The sequence below is a fragment of the Lolium rigidum genome, chromosome 2 (assembly GCF_022539505.1).
Source record: "Lolium rigidum isolate FL_2022 chromosome 2, APGP_CSIRO_Lrig_0.1, whole genome shotgun sequence".
NCBI lineage: Eukaryota > Viridiplantae > Streptophyta > Magnoliopsida > Poales > Poaceae > Lolium > Lolium rigidum.
In genome coordinates, this window is record NC_061509.1 from 126813949 (window position 1) to 126830925 (window position 16977).

Sequence of the window (16977 nt, forward strand, 5' to 3'; positions counted from 1 at the left end):
TTTTTTTTTTTTGGTTTCTCCTTGATGATAATTTCGTCGAGTTCCTCCCTCAGGAAAATTTCTTCGGGTCCTCCTTGAGGACAATTCTTCGGGTCCTCTTTGAGGACAATTTCTTCGGCACCCCCTTGAGTATAATTCTTCGGCACCTCCTTGAGGATAATTTGTCGAGACCTCCATGAATAAAATTTCGTCGGGTACTCTTTTGAATTCGTCGGGTTCCTCCCTGAAGAAGATTTCGTCGAGTTCTCCCTGTAGACAATTTCGTCGGGTTCTCTCTTATATACTTTGAATTTTGCTTTCTCCTGCACAAATAAACAAACTTTTTCTATCTTTTCCTTGACTCTCTTTTTCGCATGCGGTGTCAGATGCTCGGATTCGATGATATGTAAAGTGAATATATGCCGCGCAGCCCCCGAGCGTCGGGTGCGGCGAAAGTAAACGATAATCAACTTTGTGCAAAATAAAGGAACACTTAGCTTTTTGGACACGACGAAGTCGATGCATGATGAAGTCTTCGAATGTAGATAAGAAATCTAGCCGAAGTAGAAACCACCAAATAGCAAAAGTGGATGCCGCGAAATTGTTGATGAAGAAATAGCCGAGCCCCCGAGCGTTGCCGAGGTGATGTCATGATTGTTGTGTCGCAGTCGTGACCCGAGGCGAAATCGTTGTCGAGCCCCCGAGCGTTAGGCGTGACGTAGATATAAATTGATGGAGTCGCGGCGTCATATTTGGTGAAGGCATTTAAGATGAAGCCATAGACAATAATATACGAAGATGATTCCCAGATGAAGTATTTGAGATGAATCCATATTGAAGATTACGCCATGAAATATAGAGCATATATTGAAGATAAATCCATCGATATCATAGAGGATGAATCCATTGACCCGAAGAATCCAGTAATAACCGTAGAAGATGAATCCGCTGATATCATAGAAGATGAATCCATTGATCCGAAGAATCCAATAATAACCATAGAAGATGAATCCGCTGATATCATAGAGGATGAAATCCATTGACCCGAAGAATATAGTTCCAGCAATAACCATAGAAGATGAATCCATTGACCCGGAAACACATCGGGTAATATTGTATAAATGAACCAGGAATAACCCAAAGAAAACCAATCCAGTAATCCGGAGAGAATAAATCCACTGAGCCGAAGAAGATAAATCCACTAAGTCGAAGAAAATAATTCCACTGAGCCGAAGAAAATAATTCCACTGAGCCGGAGAAGATATATCCAGAGCCGAAGAAAAGAAATTCACCAAGTAACCGAATATATTTGTGATAACGAAGTAATGGCGCAGCACCAAATGTCGGATAAATTTGCTGTAATGATGCAATGTTGCAGCCCCCGAGTATTTGGGTGTGGAGAAGGTAAATAATAATCGACCCTTGGAAGAGGAACACTTAGCTTTATTGTTGGATGCGGCGAGGTTGAGGTGGAAGTAAGTCGTCCGGAAGATGGAGTCGACGAAGCGGATGTACTTGATGCAGCGGAGCCGTGTGGCGTTTAGCCGAAAATATTTGACACGGTGGAAGTAGTCGGCATGGAGCAGAAAACCATCGAGTTCGCGGCGGGCGAACCCCCCAGGCGACGCGAGTGCGCGTTGTCGGGTAAACGGCGGGCGAGCCCCTGAGAATGCGACTATACGTGACGAAGTCGTTGAAACTTGTTCCGATCTGCAGTTATATTACGGCGCAAAAAACTGTGCGCAAATAATAGTACGAGCCAAAAAATATTTGTCCAAATAATTTTGCAAGTAATAATTAATTAGAAATATAGCACCTGATATTTTTGTATCGGATGAAATCGGGTTGTCGCGACGGTCAATCTGCGCTGCCGAGGTTGACCGTGATGAAGACGTAGCATGTCGCGGATTGCTTTATTTGAATTGGACTTGATCTCCTTGCATGTTGCCTTTTTTTGGATCACCCACGTGTGATGCTTGATCCATTGCTTACCTTGGTAATCGATGTGAAGTGCCTGCAAGCTTTTCCGAGAACAAGGCCACGTGATGGCTGCCAAATATTGATTTCATGTTGATTCTCTCCTACGACTAAGCTTTCTTGTTTTCTTTCAGCTATGGAATATCTCAGCCACCAGCGAGCCAGAAGATGTTTTGGCTGGTTGCATGTCCTGCAACAGTCGAGAGGTAGTCGCTAGCAAGTCCTCCGCCGCCGCTTCGTTCTTGTAGGTCAAACGTACTAAGTATATGATATCTGGATGTTGTCGAGGATGAGATCTGTAGCGGCTGAAAACCATAATAAAGCATCCGCCCTGGTTTATGTGGAGCCGTGGTGAAGTTGAAGCCGGCCGTGTCGACAGATCTCCCATCGGGACTTGATCCGCAGTTTCGTACATCTTGGGTCACGACCTGGCCAAAGAAATCAGCTTTCCAGCGCGTCGGCACAGTACGGATCGGACGCCAAAAAGATGAATTAGCGCGGCTCCGAAGATGCGATCCAGGCGTAGATAAGCTTGATGATGATGTAGATAGATCCCGCCCGGATAACAAAATCCAACCGTCGCGTTTCCCCACGGACGGCGCCAATTGACGAGGGATCACCTCGGCAATGCCTACGTATTGTAGACTAGGGTTTTCGGGAAGAGCGACGATGGAGATTCCGGGAGCGAGATTAGGCACACGACGTACCCAGCTTCGGGTCCCCTCGGTGGAGGATCCCTACGTGCTGCTAGCAATCCAGTATATGATCATATGTCTGTTTACAGGATGCCGCCATAGGCGGAGCTATGTTGTCTATCTGTTCTCTTCTTTCTTTTGGGTGCCCTGGCTAGCTTTATATATGCAACCAGCCTAGGGTTTTACAAGAGTCCTAGTCGACTACTTCTTCGGGTTGCCTTGTTGGGCCTTCTCCATATTTGGTCTTCTCCATCTTGGGCCGAGCCAGGTATACTAATAATGGGTACCCGAAGGGTATGCCCATGTCAGTTGCCAAGTGTGTTGTGGAGTATCCAAACAACACCAAATACGGCGACACAGGAGACTCCGTTTTTTCTGGTCCATGGAGCTGAGGCAGTACTGCCAATAGAGATAGAGCATGATTCTCCAAGAGTCACGGAGTATGATGAAGAAGCTTCTAGAAAAGCATTGGAAGACGATGTCGACGCATTGGACGAAGCCAGAGATGAAGTATTATCACGGGTCACTAAGTACCAGCGAGGACTTGAAAAATTACCACAGTCGACGTTTGCGACCAAGATCCTTTAAGGTTGGAGACTTGGTTCTACGACTCAATCAAAACAGTACTGAAAAACTCGAGTCGCCATGGCTTGGCCCTTACATCGTCACATAAGTAATCGAAGGAGGAGCGTACAGGATAAAGGACAAGAAGACGGGGGCTCCCGAGAAAAACCCCTGGAACGTGGCACAACTTAGGCGTTTTTACGCCTAGAGTCGAAATATAGTCCTCCTTGTAAAAATACAATGTACTGAAACGTCCGCGAGTTTTCAGACGCACTCTTTTCCTTTTTCAGGGCACCGAGTGGGGCTGGAAAATGTTTTTAATGAGGCGGGCTCGCGGTGCTGCAATATAATAAAGATAGTGGAGATATATATCTTTTTCCTCGACAGGCTCGGGGGCTTTTGCCCAAGAGTTACAATATATATTACCGAAAATATTTCGCCTTGGTGTAAAACACCTCGCAAAATAAATGAAGACACAAAATAGCGATCAGCAAAAAAGGCCCGGGGGCTCGTACCCGCAAATATAGTATACTCAAATATAATTTAGTTGCCTTGGTTTAAACCTCGCATACACAATAAAGAAATTCACCAACGAAACATTCGGGGGCTTGACAATAAATCAAGGAAAACATATCTAGTGGCTTTACAATATAGATTATGTTTACAATATACAAGGTGCAATCATTGAGAAAAATCGGCAAGACAAAGGAAAAATTATTAACGGCCACCTAGTATGTTATCTATGGTCAGTCGTTCACTATTGGAAGTAAGAGTACTATGTTCAGCATAGCTACCCTTCACGAAGAACTCAGCATCCATCCGAAGCAATTCATCCATCATGTTTTCTGCCACAGGCTTCACCACATCATCAATTTTGTCAATATTCCTTTTCCTCTTCGCCATCTTGGCTAGGCACTTGGCAACAATTCGACTCATGTCTAACTTCGGATAGCAGATTTGTATCATAATCATAGCAAATCTCGCGCCAGTGAGACATTTGAGCCCGTACAAATCCATGGATCCGAGGTGCATCCCGGAATTTATCCATCAGAGCAGGCAGGGTTTCTGGCATCTTGTTGCGCGGGAACAAGGCACTGTAAACTAAAGACAATCTCCTCGTACAGAAATCAAGGAACTCACGAACTTGGCAAGCGCGGTCTTGAAATCTAACAATCTGTCGGGTGCGTTCTGGAGTGGGCCAGAACAGAGAACCATGGTCAAGTGAAAGGTTAACCAGGAGATTTGTCCTTGTGTCTACCCTTTGGTCTTCGGCAGCAGTGTCTAGAAAGGAACCTATTTGGCGACAGCACAAGAATATCAAAGGAGGAAACAGCGAAAAACAGAAGAAGTTTTTAAAAGCATACCTGACATATCCAAACTGGCTTCATTCATCAACTCGAGCATAAAATTCTCTCGGGTGGTAGCCTTTTCAGCTTCCAAAATGGCGGCTTCCTTGGCAGCTATGGCTTCCTGAGCCTGCTGCAGCGCAACTTTCTCTTTTTCGGATGACTTTCGAGACTTCTCCATCATCACAAGTGTTTGCTTCTTCGCATACTGAAGCTGCTGACGAAGTTCCTCCAAGTCCTGCGCTGAACCTTTACTCGAGGAATCCTCACCAAATTCACTATCAATAGGCGTTTTCTTCAAGCGAGAGGAAGCAAGAAAAACATCGGAGGGACGAGGAGTTGAAGTGTAGTTATCAAATATCAACTGAAAACAAAAGGTTCGACATCAATCATCAGGAAAAATAGAATTCCATTAATTCTCAGAATATTTACAAGGCATTACAATGGAGGATACCCTAGCGAACTAGTGGGAGATGTCGCCAAAAGCTACTTTGGCGACAGCATCAAAAGGAAAAAAGAAAAAAAGAAAAAAAATAAGAAAGATAGGGTGGTCTACTTGACCTCCGGCTTGGATGAGCTTGGAGCAGGAGTTGGCTTGCAACCGAGGAAAGCAAGGATTGGCTTGGAGTTAGGTTTGGCAGCCTTAATCAAGGATTGTCACTTCTTCGTTTCCATCTCCTTTATCTCGCCAACCTTAGCCCAGTTGATGTCCTGTTGGTTATCCGCAACCAGAGCAATGGTGCCCTCGACACCAATCTTCAGGCCTTCTTGGCGAAGTTTAAGCCCAAGATCTTCTTGGGAGTTGAAGTGCTTGGCGAGATTTGTGAAAATCTTGGGCTCTTGTGTCTTCGGGAAGAAATAAGGAAAAAGACGCGACAGACCTGCTCTAGCTTCAGCAAGGCCTTCGCGTGCTTCTTCTCCATGAAATTCAAGAAGGGAAAGCTCGTCAAGCAGCTGATCGCCTTCAGGACACTCCAAGTCGAAATCCTGATGTGTTTTCCCTGCGAAGAAGCAAAAGAAAGATCGTCAAAAATTGCGCAAGGATAAATTTGATAACCCGAAGAGGTAGCAAAGGTTTAAGGGATTACTGACAAAACGTCGACTTTGCGATTGTAAGCGACTGAGGATTTCAGCTTCACGAACAGCCTGCTCGGATATGTTGTCGCTCAAGGCAGTTTCCGCGTCATGAAGTCTTTTTCGAAGATCTTCGATAGCGGCGGCATCTGCCTTAGCTTTCTTAGCATCTGCTTCAGCCTTCTTACGAGCTTTTTCACTCTGCTCCAGTTTACGAGCAAGTGTGTCAGCACGCTTGTTGGCTTCCACAAGATTTTCTGACAAAAAATTCGACAGCAATCAAAATCATGACAAGAAAAGAGGAAGAGGTCATTTGCCAGAAGAAGTAGCAGAATATTACCTTCGGCTTTTTTCGCATAGTCGCGGTACCCGAAAAATTGGGTACCGAGGCGGATGACTTCCTTCATCGAAGGCTGACCAAGGAAAAAGAGAAGCACGCATCAATAAGGTAAAAAGCTCGACAGCAAAAAAGTACAGAAAAAAGAAGTAAAAAACAAAAAAGAGTCAATAGCATCGAAAAGTATTTTGCACAAAAGAGGAGAAGTGAGCAACTTACGTCATCCAAAGGAGGAGTCGTGGAGACACCAAGTTGTAGAATAGACTCCTTGGCTGGCTCGATCCTTGCCCTCTTTGGCGAAGGGGCACGGGGGCTTGCAGGTGGAGTAGGATGCTCGATATCTTGCAGAGGAGAAGAAGAGGTGCGGCGCGAGCGAAAGTTTACAAGGAGGAAGATGATGACCTTAAATAAAGGTGCGGTGAATCGACGCACCGTTGGATAAAGAGATTGCAGCATAGATGATGTACACGTGGACAAGGGGTAAAAAGTAATTTCATTCAGACGAGAAAGAACAGGAGCTACAGTACGTGCGCCAGGAAAAGTGGAGGACGTGTGTGCCCCACTTGCACGACGTGTCAACTTGATGAGGAATTTGGGCCCGCAAGGAAGAGAGAGAGAAGTTCTCGCGTTTTCCCGATGCATCGGTCGTGGCTATCGTCAGCAATGATGTCACCTTGGCAAGAGAAAAATCCGGCTAAGCAGCTTCATAATGATGGCGACAGCAGAAGATGGTTGATTATTTCGAGAGCCTTTGGTCAAATACAAGTTTTTGATCAAATGCTCGGGGGCTACTTCGAAACAATGAAAACTTCGAGAGTGACAAAATAGAAATGGCGAGAGCCTATGATAAAATACAAGCATTTGTTCATAGCCTCGGGGGCTACTCCCATCGGGAGCGCTGGTCGCGCACCCGATAGATATGAAAACTTCGAGAAAGAAAAAATATAGCAACATAAGGCGTTGAGCCTACACCCAAGCACAAGTCCTTGGCTGTAGCCTCGGGGGCTACTCCCATCGGGAACGCTGTTCGCGTGCCCGATAAAATTATAATACAAAAGAGAGAGAAGGAAGAAACAAGTGAGCATATTTCGAGTTATATAAATAACTCTACATATACTCTCATCGGGAAGGCAATATAAGTCATCTGTTGACTCAATAAAATGTGCTATTCTAGCAGCCGGAAAAGCACTCGACAATATATTCTCAGAACGCCGAATTTGCGAACAATTTCTGAATGCCGCAAAACTTTGCGAAGGTAAGACCCCAGATCCGTTCTGTGTGGCGTGGCGCCGTCTCTGACGTCGGTTTGCTACTTTTTCCGTATCAACAGATACGAAGAAAAATCCTAACGGACGCGTTAGGTACCCAATAAAATATGACTGGGACTCGGCAGAATGGTAAGACCTTAAGCGGCACCTGTCGAAGTTTACACCAGTATCCCGAGATCATGTCCAAGGACGTGATCTTGAAGTAGGTTTTTGCGGATTGCCACTAGAGCAGTTAACTAGTACCTGATCCGTCAGATGAACTAGCCCCAACTACCATTATCCCTGTACAATATATAATTTCGTATCCAAAGATATATGATAAAGTTCAGATCTATTGAATGAATGAGAAGTTGGAGATTTTCCTTGACTCTACGATTCAAGCAAAATCTCGGGGGCTACTGACATAGGCATCCCTAATGGGCCTACCGAAGATGGTACCCGGGGTTTACTGGAGGCCCATGACTTGAAGGATAAAGAGAATCGGAAGCCCAAATTACTATTAAGGAAAGCTAGAATTGTATTAGGAAATAATACTTGTAATCTTGCGGGATGAGTTGGAAACCCTCCCGGACTCTGTAACTTGTGTATTACGAATCCCTCGGCTCCGCCTCCTATATAAGGGGGAGTCGAGGGACAAAGAAAGCATCGAATCATTGTCTCACAAACCCTAGTTTTCATATTGTCGAGTACTTTTCGGCTGAAACCTTCGAGATCTACTTGCCCTCTACTTCCGACTAAAACCCTAATCTACAATCTGTAGGCATTGATAAGTTAATCCCTTGTCAGCGGAGGCAGTCGTAGCTGTACATCATAATGATATCGACATCTACCAAAAGAGGGAGAACAAAGGAAGGAGTGAGATGGTTTATGGCGCGTGATGCACACGTCCGTTGGGAACCCCAAGAGGAAGGTGTGATGCGCACAGCAGCGAGTTTTCCCTCAGAAAGAAACCAAGGTTATCGAACCAGTAGGAGATGAAGGCCACGTGAAGGTTGTTGGTGGAGGAGTGTAGTGCGGCGCAACACCAGGGATTCCGGCGCCAACGTGGAGCCTGCACAACACAATCAAAATACTTTGCCCCAACTTAACTGTGAGGTTGTCAATCCCACCGGCTTGCTGTAAACAAAGGATTAAACGTATGGTGTGGAGAATGATGTTTGTTTGCAAAGAACAGCAGAGAACAATGATTGCAGTAGGTTGTATTTCAGATGTAAAAGAATGGACCAGGGTCCACAGTTCACTAGTGGTGTCTCTCCAATAAGAAATAGCATGTTGGGTGAACAAATTACAGTTGGGCAATTGACAAATAGAGAGGGCATAGCAATGCACATACATATCATGACGACTAATATGAGATTTACTTAGGGCATTACGACAAAGAACATAGACCGCTATCCAGCATTCATCTATGCCTAAAAAGTCCACCTTCGGGTTAGCATCCGCACCCGTTCCACTATTAAGTTGCAAACAACAGATAATTGCATTAAGTATTGTGCGTAATGTAAACAATACAAATATCCTTAGACAAAGCATTGTTGTTTTATCCCTAGTGGCAACAGCACATCCATAACCTTAGAACTTTCTGTCCATCGTCCTGGATTCAATGGAGGCATGAACCCACTATCGAGCATAAATACTCCCTCTTGGAGTTACAAGTATCAACTTGGCCAGAGCCTCTACTAGCAACGGAGAGCATGCAAGATCATAAATAACACATATATGATAGATCAATAATCAACTTGACATAATATTCCATATTCATCGGATCGCAACAAACACAACATGTAGCATTACAAATAGATGATCTTGATTATGATAGGCAGCTCACAAGATCTAAACATGATAGCACAAGAGGAGAAGACAACCATCTAGCTACTGCTATGGACCCATAGTCCAAGGATGAACTACTCACGCATCAGTCCGGAGGCGGGCATGGTGATGTAGAGCCCTCCGGTGATGATTCCCCTCTCCGGCAGGGTGCCGGAGGCGATCTCCTGAATCCCCCGAGATGGGATTGGCGGCGGCGGTGTAACAGTAACTTTTCTGCATCGTGGCTGTCGGTACTAGGGTTTTCGCGATGGAGAGATTAAATAGGCGAAGGGGCAGATTCGGGGGACGCTCGAGGGGCCCACCCCATAGGGCGGCGCGGCCATGGGGTGGGGCCGTGCCCCCCTAGGGTGTGGCCGCCTCATCGCCCCTCTTCGTCTCCTCTTCGGACTTCTGGAAGGCACCGTGGAAAATAAGACCGTGGGCTTTTGTTTCGTCCAATTCCGAGAATATTTCCTGTGTAGGATTTCTGAAACCAAAAACAGCAGAAAACAGGAACTGGCGCTTCGGCATCTTGTTAATTGGTTAGTGCCGGAAAATGCATCAAAATGATATAGTGTATATAAAACATGTGAGTATTGTCATAAAACTAGCATGGAACATAAGAAATTATAGATACGTTTGAGACGTATCAAGCATCCCCAAGCTTAGTTCCTACTCGCCCTCGAGTAGGTAAACGATAACAAGGATAATTTCGAAGTGACATGCTACTATCATAATCTTGATCAATACTATTGTAAAGCATATGAGATGAATGAAGTGATTCAAAGCAATGGTAAAGATAATGACTAAACAACTGAATCATATAGCAAAGACTATTCATGAATAGTACTTTCAAGACAAGCATCAATAAGTCTTGCATAAGAGTTAACTCATAAAGCATTAGATTCTTAATAGAAGGTTTTGAAGCAATACAAAGGAAGATATAAGTTTCAGCAGTTGCTTTCAACTTCAACATGTATATCTCATGGATAATTGTCAACACAAAGTAATATGATGAATGGAAATAAGCAAGTATGTAAGAATCAATGCACACAGTTGACACAAGTGTTTGCTTCTAAGATAGAAAGAAGTAGGTAAACTGACTCAACATAAAGTAAAAGAAATCCCCTTCGCAGAGGGAAGCAGGGACTACTTATGTGCTAGAGCTTTTTATTTTGAAAACATGGAAACAATTTTGTCAACGGTAGTAATAATTCATATGTGTTATGCATAAAACATCCTATAAGTTGCAAGCTTCATGCATCGAATACCAATAGTGCTCGCACATTGTCCTAATTAGCTCGGATTTCCATGGATTATCATTGCATTACATATGTTTCAACCAAGTGTCACAAAGGGGTACCTCTATGCCACATGTACAAAGGTCCAAGGAGATAAATCACATTTGATTTCTCGATTTTGATAGATCTCAACTTGAGGACATCCATGCCGGGACAACATAGAAAACAGATAATGGACTCCTCTTTAATGCTTTAAGCATTCAACAACAGATAATATTCTCATAAGAGATTTGAGGATTAATGTCCAAGCTGAAACTTCCACCATGATGCATGGCTTTGGTTAGCGGCCCAATGTTCTTCTCTAACAATATGCATACTCAAACCATTCAACTCATGGCAAATCTCCCTTACTTCAGACAAGACGAACATGCATAGCAACTCACATGATATTCAACAAAAGTGTAACAGTTGATGGCGTCCCCGTAAACATGGTTACCGCTCAACAAGCAACTTATAAGAAATAAGATACATAAGCGACATATTCTTTACCACAATAGTTTTTAGGCTACTTTCCCATGAGCTATGTATTGCAAAGACAAGGAATGAAATTTTTAAAGGTAGCACGCAAGCAATTTACTTGGAATGGCAGAAAAATACCACATAGTAGGTAGTTATGGTGGACACAAATGGCATAAGTTTTGGCTCAAGGTTTTGGATGCACGAGAAGCATTCCCTCTCAGTACAAGGCTTTGGCTAGCAAGGTTATTTGAAGCAAACACAAGTATCAACCGGTACAACAAAACTTACATAAGAACATATTGCTAGAATTATAAGACTCTACACTGTCTTCCTTGTTGTTCAAACAATTTTACCAGAAAATATCTAGACTTTAGAGAGACCAATCATGCAAACCAAATTTCAACAAGCTCTACAGTAATTCTCCACTAATAGGTTCAAACTACATGATGCAAGAGCTTAAACATGATCTATTTGAGAGTTCAAAACAATTGCCAAGTATCAAATTATTCATGACCATATACCAATTATCACATGAAGCATTTTCTGTTTCCAACCAAATAGCAATGAATGAAGCGGCTTTAAGCTTTCGCCATGAACATTAAAAGTAAAACTAAGAACACCAGTGTTCATATGAAACAGCGGAGCGTGTATCTCTCCCACACAAGGAATGCTAGGATCCGAATTAATTCAAACACAAACAAAAATAAAAACACACAGACGCTCCAAGTAAAGCACATAAGATGTGACGGAATAAAAATATAGTTTCACTAGAGGTGACCTGATAAGTTGTTGGTGAAGAAGGGGATGCCTTGGGCATCCCCAAGCTTAGATGCTCGAGTCTTCTTGAAATATGCAGGGATGAACCACGGGGGCATCCCCAAGCTTAGACTTTTCACTCTTCTTGATCATATTATATCATCCTCCTCTCTTGACCCTTGAAAACTTCCTCTACACCAAACTCAAAACAATCTCATTAGAGGTTAGTGCATAATCAAAAATTCACATGTTCAGAGAGGACACAATCATTCCCAACACTTCTGGACATTACCCAAGGCTACTGAAAGTTAATGGAGCAAAGAAATCCATTCAAACACAGTAAAGGAGGCAATGTGAAATAAAAGGTAGAATCTGTCAAAACAGAACAGTCCGTAAAGACAAAAAATTTAGAGGCACTTAACATGCTCAGATGAAGAAGCTAAAATTGAATGAAAGTTGCGTACATATCTGAGGATTACTCATGAATTTTCACAGATTTTTCTGAGTTTTCTACAGAGAGATCTACTCAAGTTCGTGACAGCTAGAAATCTGTTTCTGCGCAGAAATCCAAATCTAGTATCAACCTTACTATCAAAGACTTTACTTGGCACAACAATGCAATAAAGTAAAGATACAAAGGTATTGCTACAGTAGTGACAAGTACCTTGACTCAAATATAAAACAAAAATTGCAGAAATAAAATAATGGGTTGTCTACCATAAGCGCTTTTCTTTAACGCCTTTCAGCTAGGCGCAGAAAGTGTAAATCAAGTATTATCAAGAGATGAAGCATCAACATCATAATTTGTTCTAATAATAGAATCAAAATGTAACTTCATTCTATTTCTAGGGAAGTGTTCCATACATTTCTTAAGAGGGAATTGATACTTAATATTTCCTTCCTTCATATCAATAATAGCACCAACAGTTCGAAGAAAGGGTCTTCCCAAAATAATAGGACAAGATGCATTGCATTCAATATCCAAGACAACAAAATCAACGAGGACAAGGTTATTGTTAACCGTAATGTGAACATTATCAATCCTCCCCAAAGGTTTCTTTATATAATTATCAGCAAGATTAACATCCAAATAACAATATTTCAATGGTGGTAAGTCAAGCATATCATAGAGTTTCTTAGGCATAACGAAATACTTGCACCAAGATCACATAAAGCATTACAATCAAAATCATTGACCTTCATTTTAATGATGGGCTCCCAACCATCTTCCAACTTCCTAGGAATAGAAGTTTCAAGTTTTAATTTCTCTTCTCTAGCTTTAATGAGAGCATTTGTGATATGTTTTGTAAATGCCAAATTTATAGCACTAGCATTAGGACTTCTAGCAAGTTTTGGCAAGAACTTAATAACTTCAGAGATATGACAATTATCAAAATCTAAACCATTATGATATAAAGCAATGGGATCATTGTCCCCAATACTCTGAAAAATTTCAGCACTTTTATCACAAACAGTTTCAGCAGTTTCAGGCAATTTTGCACGCTTTGTATTAGGAGTAGAAACATTGCCAACACCAATTAGTTTACCATTGATAGTAGGGGGTTTAGCAACATGTGAAGCATTAACATTACTAGTGGTGGTAATAGTCCAAACTTTAACTACATTATTTTCTTTAGCAAGTTTTTCTTCTCTTTCCCACCTAGCATGCAATTCAGCCATCATTCTAATATTGTCATTAATTCGAACTTGGATAGTGTTTGCTGTAGCAAATGACTTAATATCTTTAGTTTCATCAGGCATAACTCTCAGTTTTAAAAGATCAACATCAGCAGCAAGACTATCAACTTTAGAAGCAAGAACATCAATTTTACCAATCTTTTCCTCAACAGTTTTGTTAAAAGAAGTTTGTGTACTAATAAATTCTTTAAGCATGACTTCAAGACCAGAGGGTACACTCCTACTATTGCTGTAAGAATTACCATAAGAATTACCATAACCATTACTATTATTAGAAGAATATGGCCTTGATACGTCTCAAACGTATCTATAATTTCTTATGTTCCATGCTACTTTTATGACAATACCTACATGTTTTGTTCACAATTTATGATGATTTTATGCGTTTTCCGGAACTAACCTATTGACGAGATGCCGAAGTGTCAGTTCCTGTTTTCTGCTGTTTTTGGTTTCAGAAATCCTAGTAAGGAAATATTCTCGGAATTGGACGAAATCAACGCCCAGAACCTTATTTTTCCCAGAAGCTTCCAGAACACCGGAGAGAGACCAGAGGGGAGCCAGGGGGCCCACACGCCAGGGCGGCACGGCCAAGGGGTTGGGCGCGCCCCCTATTGTGTGGCCCCACTAGGGCCCCTCCGGGACTGCCCTTCCACCTACTTAAGGACTCCGTCGCGAAAACTCTAACGGAATAAGCCACGATACGAGAAAAGTTCCAGAGCCGCCGCCATCGCGAAGCCAAGATCTGGGGGACAGAAGTCTCTGTTCCGGCACGCCGCCGGGACGGGGAAGTGCCCCCGGAAGGCATCTCCACCGCCATCTCCACCGCCATCTTCACCGCCATCGCTGTCTCCATGATGAGGAGGGAGTAGTTCTCCCCCGGGGCTGAGGGCTCTATCGTAGCTATGTGGTTCATCTCTCTCTTTGTGATCTAGTTGAATATCATCTATGTGTTACTCTGGTGATGTTATTAAAGTAGTCTATTCCTCCTCCATGATGTAATGTTGACAGTGTGTGCATCATGTAGTACTTGGTATAAGCTATGATTGTGATCTCTTGTAGATTATGAAGTTAACTATTACTATGATAGTATTGATGTGATCTATTCCCCCTTTCATAGCTGATGTTGACAGTGTGCATGCTATGTTAGTACTCGGTATAATTGTGTTGGTCTATCTTGCACTCTAAGGTTATTTAAATATGAACATCGAATGTTGTGGAGCTTGTTAACTACGGCATTGAGGTGCTCTTGTAGCCCTACACAATTAATGGTGTTTGTCATCCAACAAGAGAGCGTAGAGTGGTTTTATTATGTGATCAATGTTGAGAGTGTCCACTAGTGAAAGTATGATCCCTAGGCCTTGTTTCCGAATAGAAAAGCTACACCACAGAGAATTGCCTCCCACGCCAGCAAGCTATTTTCTGGCACCGTTTGTTTACTGTTTTACTGCATCTTTACTTCCTGCAATATTATCACCATCTATACCACTTGCATTTTACTATCTCTTCGCGGAACTAGTGCACCTATACATCTGACAAGTGTATTGGGTGTGTTGGGGACACAAAAGACTTCTTGTATCGTGATTGCAGGGTTGCTTGAGAGGGATATCTTTGACCTCTTCCTCCCTGAGTTCGATAAACCTTGGGTGATTCACTTAAGGGAAACTTGCTGCTGTTCTACAAACCTCTCGCTTCTGGGAGGCCCAACACCGTCTACGAGGAATAGAAGCGTGCGTAGACATCAAGCTATTTTCTGGCGCCGTTGCCGTGGAGGTAAGGTAAAAGGTATTCACATCCTCCGACTACTAAGCTATTTCCTAGTCTTGTTGCCGGTGTGTGAGTGCTCGAAGCTATTTCCTTTAGATCCTGCAACTGCATCTTTTTGTTTTGTTTACATTAGTTAGGCATAATGGAAAACAATGAGCTTTTTATTCTATTTCCTGAGTTAAGACATGGATTGTTTGGTGCGAAAATTTAAAAACCTATGGAACCTTATTTGCATGCTAGTAGTAATATTAGTATGAACGCTTTGAACACCATTGTTGATAATGATATAGAAAGTTCTAAGCTTGGGGAAGCTGGTTTTGATGAGCATGATATTTTTAGTCCCCCATTCATTGAGGAGAAAATTTTCTTTGATGATACTTTGCCTCCTATTTATGATGATTATAATGATAGTGGTCTTTTGGTGCCACCTACTATGGAGAGTAAATTTTATTATGATTATACTATGCCTCCTACACATGATGAGAATAATAATGATAGCTACTTTGATGAATTTGCTCCCACTATTACTAATAAAATTGATTATGCTTATGTGGAGAGTAATAATTTTATGCATGAGACTCATGATAAGAATGTTTCATTTGATAGTTATATTGTTGAGTTTTTTCATGATGCTACTGAAAATCATTATGAGAAAGGAAAATATGGTTGTAGAAATTTTCATGGTACTAAAACACCTCTCTATATGCTGAAAATCTTGAAGTTGCGCTTGTCTAGTTTTCCTATGTTTGCTGCATTATGCCTACACGACTTGTTTATTTACAAGATTCCTTTTCATAGGAAGTGGGTTAGGCTTAAATTTGTTTTGAATTTGCTTCTTGATGCTCTCTTTTGCTTCAACTCTTATTTCTTGCGAGTGCATCATTAAAATTGTTGAGCCCATCTTAATGGCTATAAAGAAAGCACTTCTTGGGAGATAACCCATGTTTTTATTTTACTACAGCAATTTTGTTTTATATTTGAGTCTTGGAAGTTGTTACTACTGTAGCAACCTCTCCTTATCTTTATTTTATTGCATTGTTGTGCCAAGTAAAGTCTTTGATAGTAAAGTGAATACTAGATTTGGGTTACTGCACAGAAACAGATTTCTTGCTGTCACGAATTTGGGTATGATTCTCTGTAGGTAACTTAGAAAAATATGCCAATTTACGTACGTGATCCTCAGATATGTACGCAACTTTCATTCAATTTGAGCATTTTCATCTGAGCAAGTCTGGTGCCTCTAAAAAATTCGTCTTTACGGACTTTTCTGTTTTGACAGATTCTGCCTTTTATTTCGCATTGCCTGTTTTGCTATGCTTGATGGATTTCTTTGTTCCATTAACTTTCAGTAGCTTTGGGCAATGTCCAGAAGTGTTAAGAATGATTGTGTCACCTCTGAATATGTGAATTCTTGATTATGCACTAATCCTCTAATGAGTTTGTTTTGAGTTTGGTGTGGAGGAAGTTTTCAAGGGTCAAGACAGGAGGATGATATAATGTGATCAAGAAGAGTGAAAAGTCTAAGCTTGGGGATGCCCCCGTGGTTCATCCCTGCATATTTCAAGAAGACTCAAGCATCTAAGCTTGGGGATGCCCAAGGCATCCCCTTCTTCATCGACAACTTATCAGGTCACCTCTAGTGAAATTATATTTTTATTCCGTCACATCTTATGTGCTTTACTTGGAGCGTCTGTGTGCTTTTATTTTCGTTTTGTTATTTTCATTCTCTGAATAAATTCATGCTTGTGTGGGAGAGAGACACGCTCCGCTCGTTCGTATGAACACTGGTGTTCTTAGCTTTATTCTTAATGTTCATGGCGAAGGTTGAAACTGCTTCGTTCATTGTTATATGGTTGGAAACAGAAAATGCTGCATGTGGTAATTGGTATAATGTCTTGAATAATTTGATACTTGGCAATTGTTGTGCTCATATAGATCATGTTTAAGCTC